The sequence below is a fragment of the Polypterus senegalus genome, chromosome 10 (assembly GCF_016835505.1).
Source record: "Polypterus senegalus isolate Bchr_013 chromosome 10, ASM1683550v1, whole genome shotgun sequence".
Lineage (NCBI taxonomy): Eukaryota > Metazoa > Chordata > Cladistia > Polypteriformes > Polypteridae > Polypterus > Polypterus senegalus.
Window position 1 is genome coordinate 151,300,174 of NC_053163.1, and position 16,977 is coordinate 151,317,150.

Below are 16,977 nucleotides of genomic sequence, written 5' to 3' on the forward strand. Positions count from 1 at the left end.
GTTGTGATGGATGGCACACGTGTGCAGGTCTCCCTGGTGGGACAGATTCTGGTTCATAATCTGGACAGCAGGCCAGTGTGATGCAAGGATAGGGAGAGGCAACCTGTCAGGACAACATGCTCCCCCAATACAGTGCATGGCAACCACTCTGGAGGACACTACCTGTGCAGACACCTGCAAGTCACACTGGGTATTGTAGTCCCATAGGGTAAGCCTTGTTGGGTTCCATGGGTGCTACCAGAGGGTGCTGGAGGGTCATATACTCCCTACGTTATGGGAATTCTGATTGACTCGGAAATACTTCATTCTGGCTATGCCCTTGCACTGGAGATATTCCCGGGTCCAAGACAAAAGAAGACACTTGACCTTCATCCAGGCGAACAGCGGTCGGGTGTGGATGATGGGCAAAGCTCACCTGGCATATGTAGAGGAGAAAACAGAGAAAAAGAGAGAGAAAAAGAATTGTGTTTGGCTTATGGCACTTTTGAAGCCTTTGTGCCCAGTTATTATTGTTAATAAACCATTTTGTTTAAATTGGGACTTCTGTCTGTGAGGTTGTGTCTGGGGTTTAGGGTGCTGGTGGTCACAAGTGGCGTAGTCGGCAGGATTTCTCCCCATCTGCTTGACAGGAACCTGCATTTGAAAAAGTTTAGATAGATAGATAGATAGATAGATAGATAGATAGATAGATAGATAGATAGATAGATAGATAGATAGATAGATAGATAGATACTTTATTAATACCAAGGGGAAATTCACAATTTATATTGTACTGAAGACCAATGGCATTGTGTCACTCTGAAGGGCAAATCTTACTGTCAGAGTATATATAGTTGGTAAAAAAATTATACTGCTCATCAAAAAATTCTGAAATATAGAAAGTGAATTGTGGTGTCACTTGAAAGTTGAAAGACTCCTGTCATTTAGTTGACAACAGTCTGTCTACTAAGTTTTACACGTTGTCACAGATGTACGGGGACACTGCCCGGCTCGGGACGCCTGGACAGTCCCCAACTAGGACAATACTTCTCCTCGGCAACGAGAGGGCAGCCGCCCGGGTCTGTTTGGGAGCCACAAAGACGGAGCTGGGATGCCCGTGAGAGGACGTGGCCACCGACAGGGGCGCCCGGACAGTTGGAGAATCCTGGATGGCAGCACTTCCGCCACACCAGGAAGTGCTGCCGGAAATAATTCCAAGAAGGCACAGAGTGCTTCCAGGTGCTTTCCTGACACTTCCGCCACACCAGAAAGTGACGTCAAGGGGAGCACCTGGGGCTCATCCGGGTCATGATAAAAGGGGCCGCCTCCTTCCAGACATGGAGCCAGAGTTGGGAGGAAGGAGACGAAGCTTGTGAGGAGGAGGAAGGAGGTCGAGAGAGAGAGAGAAAAAGAAAAAGAAAGAAGAAGAAGAAAGGAAAGAGAGTTGGTGAGAGAAGGCATTGTGGTGCATTGAAAAAATAAAATAAAGGAGTGTGCTTTGGACATCCTGGTGTCAGTCTGTCTGTGTTTGGGGGTGCGTTCTCCACAACGTTTATATCAGGACGTTCGAGAAAGCCATTTTAAGGGGGTTGGGGTCAGGTGTTGCTGCGCTACAGCATTTCGTCCATCTTCAAAGAAAAAAAAAACATGGCAACGTGTTATCAGAGTCTGCAACTCGGAATTGTACCTTCATTATAGCAATGAGAAAATTCATCATTTTATGCAATTTAAAAAATACATTTGCACTATTGTTCAGTCCCACTGGTTGGTCCAAAACAATGGGGCTGAATTTAAAGGGTTAAGATCAGGAGGACTTTGGGTCAGTTAGCAGGACAGCAACAGGGTGGAAATAGCGAGCCAAATTAACCTCTAAATCTCCACAACCGGGTATAGTCAGTTCCCAGTGCAATTTGCCAGCACGTTGGAGCTGATCAGTCCGTGTTGTACATTCGTTGTGCATCCCGCGCATGACCACTGGCACCCCATAGCGAATCAGCATCACCGTCCCTGGGATCCAGCTGCTGCACTAGACTAGCCTGCCAGCATCAATGTTGGCCTCTGTGTGCAGCCAGTTCAAGCGCAGTTGGCTTGGTGATTTACTGAATTTCATCAATGGCATCAGTCGCACCTTGCACATATGATAACAGATTATTCCAGTAGCTTTTTAAATAGTTTTTACAGTTCATTGGCAGTGTGTACAATAATCAGTGTTTCAGTAATTTCTTGGTGAATTGTGACGTTTCTTTAAAAAATGCAGCAGAAAAGGATTTCGCGCCCGGGGTTGAAGGTGGGCTTGTTTTATTATTTTGGAGGGGTCAGAAGGGTAGTGGCTAAGTATTGTTTATATCGTGGCGTTCAGAATAAATGGGATCGTCACAGCATCAGGACAGGGTCTGAACAATCGGCCAACATTTTTGTCTCCTTTAGAGATGAAGCATAATTTTAATAAAGGCATCCTGAATATTTTTAATTACACCTCATCATTTTAGGCATTACGTGTCAAACCAACAGCGACGCATGATGGAGACTAATTGTGGGAAACGACACGACGTGTTGGCTAAAAAGGCTCTTTAAAGTGTAATAAAAGGAAAATCATGCGGTGGGCTGGCGCCCTGCCCGGGGTTTGTTTTCTGCCTTGCACCCTGTGTTGGCTGGGATTGGCTCCAGCAGACCCCTGTGACCCTGTAGTTATGATATAGCAGGTTGGATAATGGATGGATGGATGGATAAAAGGAAACCCAGCATGATGGCAGTTGTTTTCTATTTGCTTTCGTGAGACGGTCTTAGCATTAAACAATGGTTGGCATCTCAGGTTTTAGAGTGAATTGGATGCAAAATGATACGTGTAGGGTACAGGAGAAACGTTTAGAAAAGCTGTCGATCAAACCGCAGATTAGTATGGTAGAAAAGAAACCTTACATTATGAAGGGGGTCTGGCTGTAAGTTTTACAAATAAAGATAACAAGCTGACCATTCAAATTATTTCTGTAGTTCCTCGGTGTTCTGAGACCAGTCAGGTCTGTCATTAATGTGGACCCCCAAGTATTTATAGGAGCAGACCACCTCTACATGCACTCCTTGAAAAGTGACTGGATATAGAGGCTCTTTGGTGTGACAATAGTTAATAAGCTGTTCCTTGGTTTTGCTGATGCTATCATCATCATCATCATCATCATCATCAGTCGGCTGCTCATTGCAGTCTGTGCAAGTGAGATTTGAGGTGAGGTGACTCTCGACTTACGCTTCTCGTTCGATTTTAGCTGGTGACGGTTTGACATCGTGATTGATGATATTGGCGATGTGCCACACATAGGTTGTTATTGGGTGATCGACTTTATTCATTCCAAGCCTCTCTGATGGTTCTTATACGGCGTACTTTCTTATGGGTTCTTCAGGGTTTCGTCAGAGCACGTGTCCTATCTGTAGGAGTTGCCTTTCGATGATGATTTCTGATTTCAGTCTTAGGTGTAGACGGCTGTAGAATTCAGTGTTTGAGATGTGGTCAGTATGCTGTATTTTCAGCACGGTTCTGTAGTAATTCGTTACATAACTATCTTAGGTTCTCTTGATTTGATCACTCAGAGTCCACGATTCACTACCATACAGAAGAATGCTCAGGCATAAGGCATTAAATATCTGGATCTTGAGTTCCAGAAGGATCTCCACACTTGGGCTTTTCGAGTTCTAACATCGTTGATTGTATTTGCAACCATAGATCCTAAATATTTGAAGTCATCCAAAATCGTGATTTGTTCTTCATTGAGCTCTAATGGGAAGTGAGGCCCATCTTAAGGAGCTATTACCATTGGTTCAGTTTTATTAGTATATATTTCGAGACCAACGTAATTGGCTGTTTGACACATTGTCTCTGCTGTTGCTGTGATCTCTCGTGGTCCATCTCCAGAAGTGCTACGTCATCGGCATACTCTAAGTCGTTGAGACGTTGCTCAGGCATTCACGAGCTTTGTGTAGGAGGAGTACCAAGGCCAACTTGTTCTTCCGAGTTACACGTGACAGAGACAATCACAGTTATGAATAGAAACGATGCTGATACGTCTCCTTGGAGGACTCCTGTTTTAGTACTGAACTCATTTGATCATCTCATTGCTGATGTTAAGTGACAGACATTTCTCAAAGTTCTCCTCCCAACTCCTCTACTCTGTCCAGTCTGTCATTAATGTGGACCATCAAGGACTAGTGGGAGTGGACCACCTCTACATCCACTCCTTGAATAGTGACCAGACACAGAAGCTCTTTGGTGCGGTGAAAGTCAATCACCAGTTCTTTGGTTTTGCTGATGTTAAGGTGCAGACAATTCTCTCCCCCTGACTCCCCACCCTTATCAATTCCCCCAATAAGTGCAGAATCATCTGAGAATTTCTACAAGTGACAGGACTTGCTGTTAAATTTCCAGTCTGAGGTGCACAGAATGAAGAGTAAAGCAGACAGCCTGTTCCCCGTGGTGCTCACACAGTCCTTGAGTCTCACCAACAGTGGTCTCCCTGATGGAGAGTCCATCATCAGGACACCACAGACTCCTCCACCTCCACGTCTCTGAGTTGACCCCTTAACAGGGAGGGCTGGATGGTACTAAAGGTGCTGCAGAAATCAAAACACATCAACCTCACAGTGCGGCCAGCTTTGTCCAGGTGGGAATAAGCCTTGTGGAGCAGACAGATCATTGCCTCCTTCACTCCAATCTTTGTCTGGTAGGCAAACTACAGCAGGTCCAGGTGGTCAACCACAATAAAGTCCAGGACCAGCCTCTCAAAGGTCTTCATGATGTGAGATGTTATTGCCACTGGTCTGCAGTCTTTAGGTGGAGAGGCATCTTCCATCTTGGGAACAGGAGCAATTCAGCTGTGACACTTTCTGAAGCCTTAGGAACAGACTGATCAGGTGACAGAGGACACCACAAAGTTGGTCAGCACAGGCTTTAAGGACTCGAGGACTGGTCCATCTGGTCCAACAGCTTTTCCTGTGTGTAGCTTAGACAGTGCAAGATAGAAGTCAAGGCACCACAACCAGGCAGGTGTAAAGCGTGACCAACTTTTCATCCATCCATCCATCCATCCATTTTCCAACCCGTTCCGCAGGATCAACTTTTCAGATCTTCTTAATTTCCTAAAACAGGCCCGAGATCCCCCACCAATCATAAGAACCATTGAAAGTGAATGGACAAAAAGGCCCCTAAGAGGTAGATTGTGGATTTAATGAATTTTTATTACAAAGCTATATGTCTGACTAAATCAAATAAATGTAATAATGAAAGCAACAAAAACATAACAGCATTTCCATTAAAAAGAAAATAAAATTCGGCTCTTATAAAACGTGCATACGGTACAGACAATCGGCAAAAGATTCAAATCAGCAGAGCAGCTCACGGCTCCCCTCTGAGCACCCAATTTGAACCCGTCACCTCAAGTTTTGGGGTGAGACTGCCGTGGCTGCCTGTGCAGCTGATTGGTCGACTTTTTAGCTCATCAGCCAATCAGCTTTCAGAGCACAAAACACCAACGGCCAAGGCACAGACGGAGACGTTTTTTATTTTTCTCTTACAAGCAAAAATTACAGGCATCAACTTCATGATAAAAATCAGATTGGAAACGCAAACCTTATAAGGGAAACGGAAATCTTCTTTTAGGTCAAAAGTGCAGAATTTTGTAAATTTAATAAATTGCATAAAAATGAAATGAATTTTATAAATTGTGATTTTTATCCACAAGAAACTGAAATTGGAGGGCACTGTAAGGCTGCATGGGCCCAATGACCTTCATTTTTTTAAAGCTTTTTTCTTAATAAACACCTTTACTATTTAATCTATTTATACTGTATTTTATGAAAATATTTTATAAAAACAAGTAATTTAAACTCGAGACATATGTACAACTTAAAAAAAAAAAAAAGAGAGAGATAAACCATTCAGGGTTTGCAGATTGGACAATTTTTCATCAGCTTATGATCTGAAAGTTTTAGTTGCCCAGCCGTTTCGTCATCGGTGAACTCCACGGCATTGTGTTCTCCTCTTGTCCGTGTGGACCTCTCTCTGGGTGTTTCAAGAAACCCAAAACAAGACACGCACATTAGACTGATCTGAACTTAGAAATCGGCCCCTTCTGAGTGAGTTTAGCGGAGTACGTCCTCTCTGGGATCCTCTCCTGCCTTGCACCTCATGCTACAGGAATTGGTTCCAGCCACCCTTGACACTGAGTGGGATTAAGAATGTTACATGATGATGTATTCATTTAGTTTTCTCCTCTGGGACGTTCTGATCATGGCAAAGTGTGTAGTTCAGTTCATGAAGTCTACAAATCCGCAATAGCGAGTGTCGCCGGGTTGAAAGACAGGAAAGCTGACGTTAACGTCTGATACCCAAAATGCTGGGAGCGTCCCATTTGAAAACTTTTCTAGTACCTCGTAACTCTACCCTATAAGCTACTGCTACTGCTTCAACCCGTCACCAGCTCACCAGTCTCAGCCCTGTGGCACCACCAGTTTCCATATTCAAACCTGCTTCACACTGTCCTGTAGTTCAGAGCAGGGGACGCCAAGTCCAGTCCTGGAAGACCACTGTGGCTACAGGTTTTCATTCCAACCCTTTTTAATGAGTTTGTTCTCAAGAGCAAAATTAATTGAGCTAGTATAGTGAAATAAGACCTTCAACGTGAAGAACTAGTGAACCTGTTTTGACCTTCGCACTCAACGCACTAAGTAAAACTAAACCTGGAAATGCCTCACAGGGCAGAGTGAGAACACCATGGAGGCTCTGGACCAGAGGTTGCCAGCTCCGGTCCTGGAGGCCCCCAGTGGCTGCAGGTGTTCATTCATATTTTTTCTTAATGAGTGACCTGTTCTTGCTGCTAATTAACTTATTGTGAATTCATTGTGCCATTATGAACAACGCTGCACATCCTCTCTGTGACACACCGACACTGAGAACTTTCAGCCAAGGAATCATTCAGGAGAAGTGTGTCGAGAAATGAGCTGGGGGTCATTTATACAAACGATGTCTGTATAGTGCCTTACTGGGACTGGAAAAACGGCAGCTCGTTGTGTTTGCTTTTCACGCCGTAAAACTCGAAACACAAGTCATTCCCGGTAACTCACAGTCCTTCGAAAAATCATTGACTTGAAAATTGTTCCGTATGTTTCTTTGGGGCACTGAATCCAAAAGTGACATTCATTTTTTTCCCCCGTCACGTAAGGCTTTCCCACAAAACGCAAGGGAAAAAAATCTAGAAAAAATGCTCAGATCAGCGCTAAGAATTTATTTGGTCTTCATTGACATGACTTATTCCTTTCAAATTTTATGAATAATCTCAGTTGTAAATTATTTTCAAGACAAACATCCAAAATAGAACCAGTAAAAATTGAAAAATAGTATAAAACTATTAAAAGACGGGGTTCTACACAGGCACTCCATGGCGTTTTCGTTGTCCTTCAAAACTTCTCTTGAGGCTTCTCCACAGTTTCTCTCTGCAGCCCCCAGCAACAGTCAGCAATCACACCAACGTTCCACCGCCCCGGTACCTCCTGTCCATTTTTATTTTTTTTGACTAAGGGGCTCTGCCCCCTGCTCGCTTCACTCGCCCACCCCTGGGTTTGGTTTACCGGATTTAAAGAGATTGTTATTTTTCTGGGAATTGTTACCTATGTTGTATTTTCACTTTTACTTTAAAACTTTAGGAAAAACAATATTTGGGATTAAGGGCGGCATGGTGGCGCAGTGTTAGCGCTGCTGCCTCGCAGTTAGGAGACCTGGGTTCGCTTCCCGGGTCCTCCCTGCGTGGAGTTTGCATGTTCTCCCCGTGTCTGCGTGGGTTTCCTCCCACAGTCCAAAGACATGCCGGTTAGGTGGATTGGCGATTCTAAATTGTCCCGTTTGTGTGTGTCCTGCCCAGGATTGGTTTCCGCCCTGTGTTGGCTGCGATTGGCTCCAGCAGACCCCTGTGTTTGGATTCAGCGGGTTGGAAAATGGATGGATAGATATTTGGAATTAACTTTTCTTCACAATCGCATTGAATTTTGATTCCGTGTTTGGACTTACATCGTGATAACTTATAACTGCCCGTGAGTGAATATCTCGAAAATAAATAAATTGACTTTTCCGAAAGTTTGTCCATGCCCTTTTTTTCTTCGCTTAGTCGTTGACGTGTCATCTTAAACGCATAAAATTATTGTCCTGATAAAATTTGAAAGAAAAATCTGGAATTTGCTCAAACGTACACTGAGAAGTCACAACACTTCTGTGAGAACGTCCTTTGGACAGATGAGACAACACTGGAGCTTTATGGCAAGTCACATCAACTCTTTGTGTACAGACGAGAAAATGAAGCACAGAAAGAAAAGAACACCACAGCTACTGTGAAACATGGAGGAGGCTCAGTGACGTTTAGGGGCTTCGTTTACTGCGAGTCAGAGTGGAAAGGTGGTGGACGACATGTACTGATGGAGAGTGGAGGAGAAGACTGGAAATTGTGACTGGGACTGAGATTAGTATTGTGTGGTTTAATTGTTTCTGGGTGTTTGGGGTGCTGCTACGCCCCCTACAGGTCATAATGTAAAAGGAAATGTGCTTGTTTCACACTTCACGACTATCCATCCATCCATCGTCTAACCCACTGAATCCGAACACAGGGTCACGGGGGGTCTGCTGGAGCCAATCCCAGCCAACACAGGGCACAAGGCAGGAACCAATCCTGGGTAGGGTGCCAACCCACCGCAGGACACACACAAACACACACACACACCAAGCACACACTAGGGTCAATTTAGAATCGCCAATCCACCTAACCAGCATGTCTTTGGACTGTGGGAGGAAACCCACGCAGACACGGGGAGAACATGCAAACTCCACGCAGGGAGGACCCGGGAAGCAAACCCAGGTCTCCTAACCGCGAGGCAGCAGCACTACCACTGCGCCACCATGCCGCCCTTCGCTACTACTGAACTGTTAATGTTTACTGCTATAACCACTGAATCTAATTAAAAGGGCAGGATCAGTTATGGGACACCCTCTGGACCCCTTGGAGGTCGCAGTGGAGGAGAGAATTGAAAAACAAAGCTGAGTGCCATTATGAACAACGCTGCACATCCTCTCCGTGACACACCGACACTGAGAACTTTCAGTCAAGGAATCATTCAGGAGAAGTGTGTCGAGAAACGAGCTGGGGGTCATTTACACAAACGGCAAGATGTCTGTATAGCGCCTTACTTACTAGTGACTTTTTCGAATGTTTGTCCCTGCCCTTTCTTCTTCTCTTAGTCATTGACGTGTCATCTTGAGCGTATAAAATTATTGTCCTGATAAAATTTATAAGAGCTAAGAGCACAGGAAGCGTGTCTGACAAAAGCATCCACACGACTGAGAGGTTAGATGACCGATTGGTCTTTTTCAAAATAGTTGTAAGCCGGGCGTGACTTGAAAGAATCTCATGTTAATAGTCTTCGTCTCTGAGGACTTCATACCACAACAATGTTTTTGGAATCTTTTAATTCTCGCTGACAACACGAATTAGACGATCTGCAAGTCTCCGACTTAAAGTTGAACAATATATTTGATCTCTTTTCGCTGTTCTGTTATTTCACCGAGTAATAATTTCCCTTTGGTTGCGCTAATGCGATCTTTACTATCATTTTTATGAGACTTTCGAATTTTTGTACTTCTATTATCTCTAACCTGCTCTGCACGTGAACCACACCAACGTTTTTGAATTCTTTACGACGTTCAACTTTGTCATCTATTCTTTGTCCTTTATTTCCGGCCCCGGGCGTGGACTCGTCTCGTGGGACATAGAAGTGTCTCTCCGAGAAAATCACATCTCGTCTCCTTCTAAGATTGTTTTTTTTATAATAGAGAGATATCCTGATGGAGCTGCTTGCTTAGCCCTTCACTCATAATGGCGACTTGTGGGAAACCCTTACTTGATGGGAAACAATGGATGTGACTTTTGGATTCAGTGCCTCAAAAAACATAAGAATCAGCGAAAACTTTGGAAAAATATTTTCCATCGCAGGCCTGTGGCCTTTGTGATAAAATAAATGACACCCACACTCGTTAAATGACCACAAATTTATCAAAAAAAATAATCGCCTTTTGTTTATACAGACAACATAAAAAATGCTTTATAATTGCTCATTTAAAAAAAAAAAAAAAAGCAGGAATCATCACCAAGCACTATATAAGAAAAATCGGAAATCAAAAGGTTGGTGTCCTTCAGAATTAACGAGCATAATAAAAAAAGACAAATGCCACACACCATAGCACCACAAGAAGAAGAAAAAGAATGGCAAGCAGAAATGACAAAATTAAAAAAAAAAAAAATAATAATACACAATGGAGGAATTCTGTGGGTGAAAATGTCCACCTGAAAAAAAAAATGAACATATCTGGTCATTATTAAAAAAATATACAGTATATATCAAGACGTGTGCAGCACATGACTATTTCTACATAAGGACATGATTTTTAGCAGAAAAGGTTATGGACCCTTTAGAAAGGTCTCTATTGTTTCCATAATTATAACCTAAAACGTGATCAGATTTTTACGTCAATCCTAAAACCAGAAAAAGAGAATCCAGTTAAATGAATGGCACGATAACCCTTCATGATGAAATTCTTCTATAAGATTTGGACATAATACGTCTTCTTTAATTGGGAACTTAAAGTGAGGAAAACTTAAAATTTGTAAGAGCTGCAGAGAACAGGAAGTGTGTCTGACAAAAGCATCACGCGAATGAGAGGTGAGAGGACCGTGAGCATGATTGAAAATGGTAGCTATGAGGGCGTGACTTTTAAAAATATAATGGCAATATTCTCGTCTCGCGGGACTTGAAAAAGTCTTTTCCAAAAGGTCAAGTGTCATCTCCTAAAAAGTCTTGTTGCGTCAAAGATTTTTTTATATAATAGAGATATATATATTTTTTACCAAACCTAGTTTTCTAATTTCTATATTGTTCCCAAAAGGTCAGAGCCGACTATACTTCCTTAGAAGGCTGGCGTCCTTCAACATCTGCAATAAGATGCTGCAGATGTTCTATCAGATGGTTGTGGTGAGCGCCATCTTCTACGTGGTTGTGTGCTGGGGAGGCAGCATAAAGAAGAGGGACGCCTCACACCTGGACAAACTGGTGAGGAAGGCACGGAGCTGGACAGTTTAACATCCGTGGCAGAGCGGCGGGCGCTGAGCAGACTCCTGTCAATCATGGAGAATCCACTGCATCCACTGAACAGGATCATCTCCAGACAGAGGAGCAGCTTCAGCGACAGACTGCTGTCACCATCCTGCATTATTCACAGTTATTGTCTATTTTTACATGCATTTTTATTTATTACTCTTTAATTTAATATTGTTTTTTTTTTGCATCAGTATACTGCTGCTGGATTATGTGAATTTCCCTTTGGGATTAATAAAGTATCTATCTATCTATCTATCTATCTATCTATCTATCTATCTATCTATCTATCTATCTATCTATCTATCTATCTATAACACTAAATCTGGGAAAAAACACATAACTTAATTAGCCCAGAGTCCAATTAAAAACAAAACCTGGTCAGAACAAAAACCTGCAGCCACAGTGGGTCCCCAGGACCAAGTTTGGGAATCCCGGTACTAAAAAAAGGTTAATGCGTAAAACAAATTCATATTATTATTAACGTATTTATCCAAGGTGACTTATCACATCTGAAATACATTTGGTTGCATTTCTTCTTGTTTTTCCAATTGGGGCGCAGACGGGTGAAGTGACTTGCTCGTGTTCACTTGATGTCGGTGAAGGATAGTGTGGTGTAGTGGGTTAAGGCTTTGGACTTCAAACCCTGTGGTTGAGGGTTCAAATCCCAATACTGACACCTGTGTGGCCCTGAGCAAGTCACTTCACCTGCCTGCACTCCAACTGGAAAACCAAAAGTAATGGAACGAATTGAATCATAAATGTTGTAAGTCGCCTTGGATAATGACACACAGCCAAATAAGTAAATGGAAATGAACCCATAACCTCAAGGTTTGAAGTCCACCAAACTGCCTCGTGTAGTGGTTTTAGAGTGGCCACGTCAAAGTCCTGACTTTAATCCTAAAGAGATGTTTTGGAAGGACCTGAAGCAAGCGGTTTGTACAAGGAACCCCATCGACATCACACTTCTTCTAAAATTACTCCAAGCTGATGAGCAGGACTTACTGGCCACGGCAAAGGGGGTCACACAAGTTACTGAAAACAAAGGTGCACATACTTTTTCACATAGAAATCCGCAACATTGCAACATTTTCCTCAATAAATAAATGAACAAGAATTTTTGTGTCATTTGTTTAAGCGGGTTCTCTTCATCTAATTTTAGGACTGGCGCAAAAATCTGATCACATTTTAGGTGACATTTGTGCATTAATCGAGAAAATTTGAAAGGGTTCACAAACTTTCTAGGACCGCAGTATATAATGGAATGAAATGGAAAAATCCATTACAATACTTTCCTTCTATTTAATACACTCTTTCGTTTCAGGAGAAGGCCAGAAACATGCAAAGAGAAGCTCCGCCCAAAAAGGTCCACATAAGTGAACGGTAAGAAGCCACGCCCCTTAAGGTCTGTATTTTGAGACTGTACATTCTGTTCATCATGGTATCAGTGAGTGGCGACACGGTGCATATGCTAGTCGGACATGCAAGTGACAACACTTCTACAAAGAAGGATGTCACTTATTGTCTGATGTTCCTTAGGCCATCCAAAAGAGAGATGAGGTCAATGTACCCCTCGGATGGCTTTTAGCACCCGTATGTGATGGATCTCCGCCAAGGATCACTTAAGGAGCTCCAACCCTGTCAACTAGGGAACTGTGACCATTCGGATTATTTTTATACTGAAGTTACTTTGGAAAATGAATATCATATTTGGATTTTGCCAAGAGAGGGAGACTCTCTATATATTATATACTCATGGGATATTGAGTTATCTCTGAGGAGCAAAATCTAGTGGAGCAAAACTGAACTCTAACATCTCACAGGGTTAGTTTGACTCATCACAAAGTCTCATCCTGATATCACTCTAAAGGAAGGCAAATTGTGTTCACAGATGCCTAAAAACGTGTAAAGCCGTGGTGACTCCATCACAGTACTTTCCCCGTTTACATATATACCTACGGCATAGATTCAAGATGTAAAAGAAAACCATATACAAATATAAAACCTCACTGCACAGCTCCATGGCAGAGATCCCCACCCATGTTAACAAACAAATGACAAGTGAAAACGTTTGAGCTCTGCCTCCCGACCATTCCAAGGATACCCAACAAACGGTGATGTTCAGGCCTTCATGAAAACTCCTGAGCAGCCTTGGAGAAGCTCATCTAAACTGTGGATGTCTTCTTATCATTACCCAAACTGAGTAATTAACATTCTGTGTCATTTAATCAGTTAAGAGTAGAAACAATTGAGCTTAGGTACAATTTGAGGGAAAGAAGAAGACACTTCCATCGATTTTTCCAACAGGATGTGTAGACTATACCGAAGAAAGTAAGAGTAATGGATGGATCTGGATTTCAAAAAGCAGAAGAGCACTGCAAGAATAATTTCCAACTGCTTGTGTGAAGCTTGTAGAGCGGCAACACCTCAACTTCAGAAAATTGGGTCTTCATGAACCACCATGGAGTCTCTCTGCCAGTCTCTTGGATGCCAGGATTGCTACGGCCTCTGCTTGTCATAGTCAGCCACCATGCGTTTGATATGAAAGAGCTTGGTCCTCAGCTCTCTGCACTGGAGTTTATTGGTTTGGTATTCTGGAGTCTGTGGACAGAAGGAACAAATTAGAATCTCTGAGATAACGACAAGCACCATTAGAATAATTCCAAGAAGAAAAGGACAGATCTCCTCAATTCTATTCCATTGATTTCTTCAAAATGACATCAAGTTTATGTGTCTGGGTTCCAGTCTACCAAGGCCTCTGCTTTTGATCGCCACCCAAGTCACATTGCACCAAGCCCCTATTTCTCCTGCAATGGGCACAGGATGTTGCATTTTCGGGCTGTGCCTGACGGGGGGCTTGTGGTAGGCCTGCCCCCCCCAGGCACTCACTTGCAGGTACTTCTAGTCCTGACTCTAGGATTAGGCCTTGGTAACCGCATACCAGGTAGGGTCATAGGGTCTTATCTTTATGGAGCTGCATTAGTAGGGGCTGTGAATTGCTTTGTCTGACCCTTTACCTGGGACCAATTTGCCTTGGGAGAACCTACCAGGAGCTTCTGCTCTGAACAACATTGCTGCCAGGGTCACAGGGTCTCAAACCTGCCCTCATCGATAAGGTGGCGATTCTGCATCAAGAGGAGCCAATTGAGGTGGATCGGGCATCTGATATGGATGGTTTTATGGCCACAACCAGCTGGGAGGAGACGCCGGGGAAGATCCAGGGGTCGCTGGGAGGATTATATCTCCCAGACAACCTAGGAGCGCCTTGAGTTCCCATAGTATGATTTGGCAAGAGTGGCTGGGGAAAAGGACGTTTGGGCCTCACGGTTTTGGATAAGCGTTGGAAAATGAATGAATGAATATATTAATAACAAAATAATAATATATTTATTTATATAGCACCTTTCAAGTTGAGTTTTGAAGATTCACAAAGTACTATTGTCTATGGACTCTTATTCGATAAATGAACAATTTTATATGCAGAGAAAACTTTCTAATGGTTAAATGAAGTCGATCACTAAAACAAGTTTCCAACCACGACTTTGTTGAAGAACTTGATTTAAAGTATCAGCCGGGATCCACTGTAATAATTCCTTTCATAATTCCTTTTAAGCACTTCAATTGCATCCCCTCTCAATCTCTGTTTGTTTAAACTGAAAAGATCCATCTCTATCTATTTTTCCCTCACATACGTCTTAGTACTGGAGTCAGCCTAGTGGTCCTCCTCAGGACTTTCTCTTGTGCTGCTCTGTCTGCACCAGATACTCCTGACAAGGCCTCAGTAAGTGTTATATTGCTTAACACCCTGACTGTGAAATACGAGTTAACTCGTAGTGGGTGATCTATAGAGGGACTCTACCTACAAGTGATCTTGTAAACCAGCTTCGGGTCTGCAGCACCAAATACGAGCTAATCTGGAGTAACACATGTAAACAAAAGATAGTACAGTCTGTGTCTGAAATAAGAATCAAAATCTGTACGGAATATTTCACTTCAAATAGTTTTATTCTTCCTAACCATGTTGTGGAATAACACATTTTTTCACAAAAATAATTTACACGTGTAGAATAACAACCATCTGAATACCTCTCAATGATTAGCGTCTCATCACTACGAAGTTCAAATGCAAACTGCTATTGCACAGCTGGCATATACAAATAATTTTCTGTTCTATGTGTGAGGCTAAGTTAAATACGTAGACTTTTTTTTAAGAGACAATACATTTTTATTGAGAGTTTTGCTCAATAAAAAAATGCTTTTAGTTAGCATATTAAAATAACACCCTGAGATTTTACATTTCCCACAATCACTTCCTGAAATAATCATGTCTCAAAGTATTTCCAGATGTGATTTCTTTTCAACTTGTCTAAATACAGTGCTGCCTCATCACCCCTCTGAGCCATTTTTATACAGTACTAGCCGTCCCCCCGTGGCTCCGCCCACTTTTTAGTGAAACAGGACAGTGAGGAGGGCTCGGCCCGGCTCCCAACTCCTGACGTCACGCTTCCCCCTCCCTCAACCCACAGGCTCTATCTCAGATGAGCACAAATATATCGCTCCTGCAAACGAACTACGGTTCTTAGCGTGATGACAGAAGTCGCAAAATCAACCGGAATGTTCAAGCAAATTATAGAAAATAACCAGATCAAAATCCGTTAAGTAGTTCTCTCATTTGCCAGCCAAGCGGAGGCAAGGAACGCCCCCAAGGCTGGTATGTGAGTGAGGAGGGCCCCGCCCCCCTGCCTGCTCTCTCGGATTCACGCAAATAAATCGGTATCGCAAACAAACTATGTAACTTAGCGCAATGAGAGAAGTCGCAAAATCAACAGGAATTTTCAAGCAAATCCTAGATAATCTGTTAAGTAGTTCTCTTGTGAAAAGCGGACAGACGTACATACAGACAGACGGTGGATTTATATATATATATATATATATACAGTATATATATATATATATATTATATAAAAAAATCTTGGGTCAAGACGTGATCATCTTGGATGTCACGCGAGACTAAACATTACAAACTTAGGAAGCAAGACCCGTGAGATGGTGACTTTTGCATGTCACGCACTACTTACAGACAATTTAAAACAAGTTCACAGACATCTAACCTCGCAGTCGTTGGAGTGCTTTTGACAGACACACTTTGTGTGCTCCCAGCTCTTAAAAATGTTATATGTTCTAGATGGCACGTAAACGAAGAAGAAAGAGCGGCGTGTCGAAAAGAGACACGAAAGCGTTGGACAGAAAAGAAGGCAAATAAGGATGCACAAGAGAACAATAATAATCTATGTGCAAATTCAGAAAATAAGTAATAAATCATCCCGGATGTTCTGCGAGAGGCACTTTGACATCCAGTGAGAGAAAGCAGTGAGACAAAAGGACAGATGCTGTACAGGCTTTTAAATAATGGACGTGCAGCGCAACAGGCAGAACACACAGCTCGGCGGCAGCAGCAGCAAGACAGCAGCTGATCCGTCCGCATCTCCTTAGCGTGTGGTGAGCCCCCTTCATAATGCAAGCGGCAGTGACACAAAATGGCAGGCGCATACCACGCCCGGGGATGGGGTGGGTCAAAGTGAGCGAAGCGAGGACAGCTGCTGTAGAGGCTTTGAAATGATCGACGCACAGCACGAGAAGCAGAACACGCAGCACGACAGGAGGAGCAGTAAGCAAGCAGGTAATTTGATGCTCTTGTATACGTTTTGCGATTCTTTTTGATGTTTGTCATATGTATACCACTGGGAAAGAACTGCATGGAATGCTATAAACTGTATTTTGTGTCTCTGCTGCCGATTTCTTGTGCTTGACATTAAAAAGGAC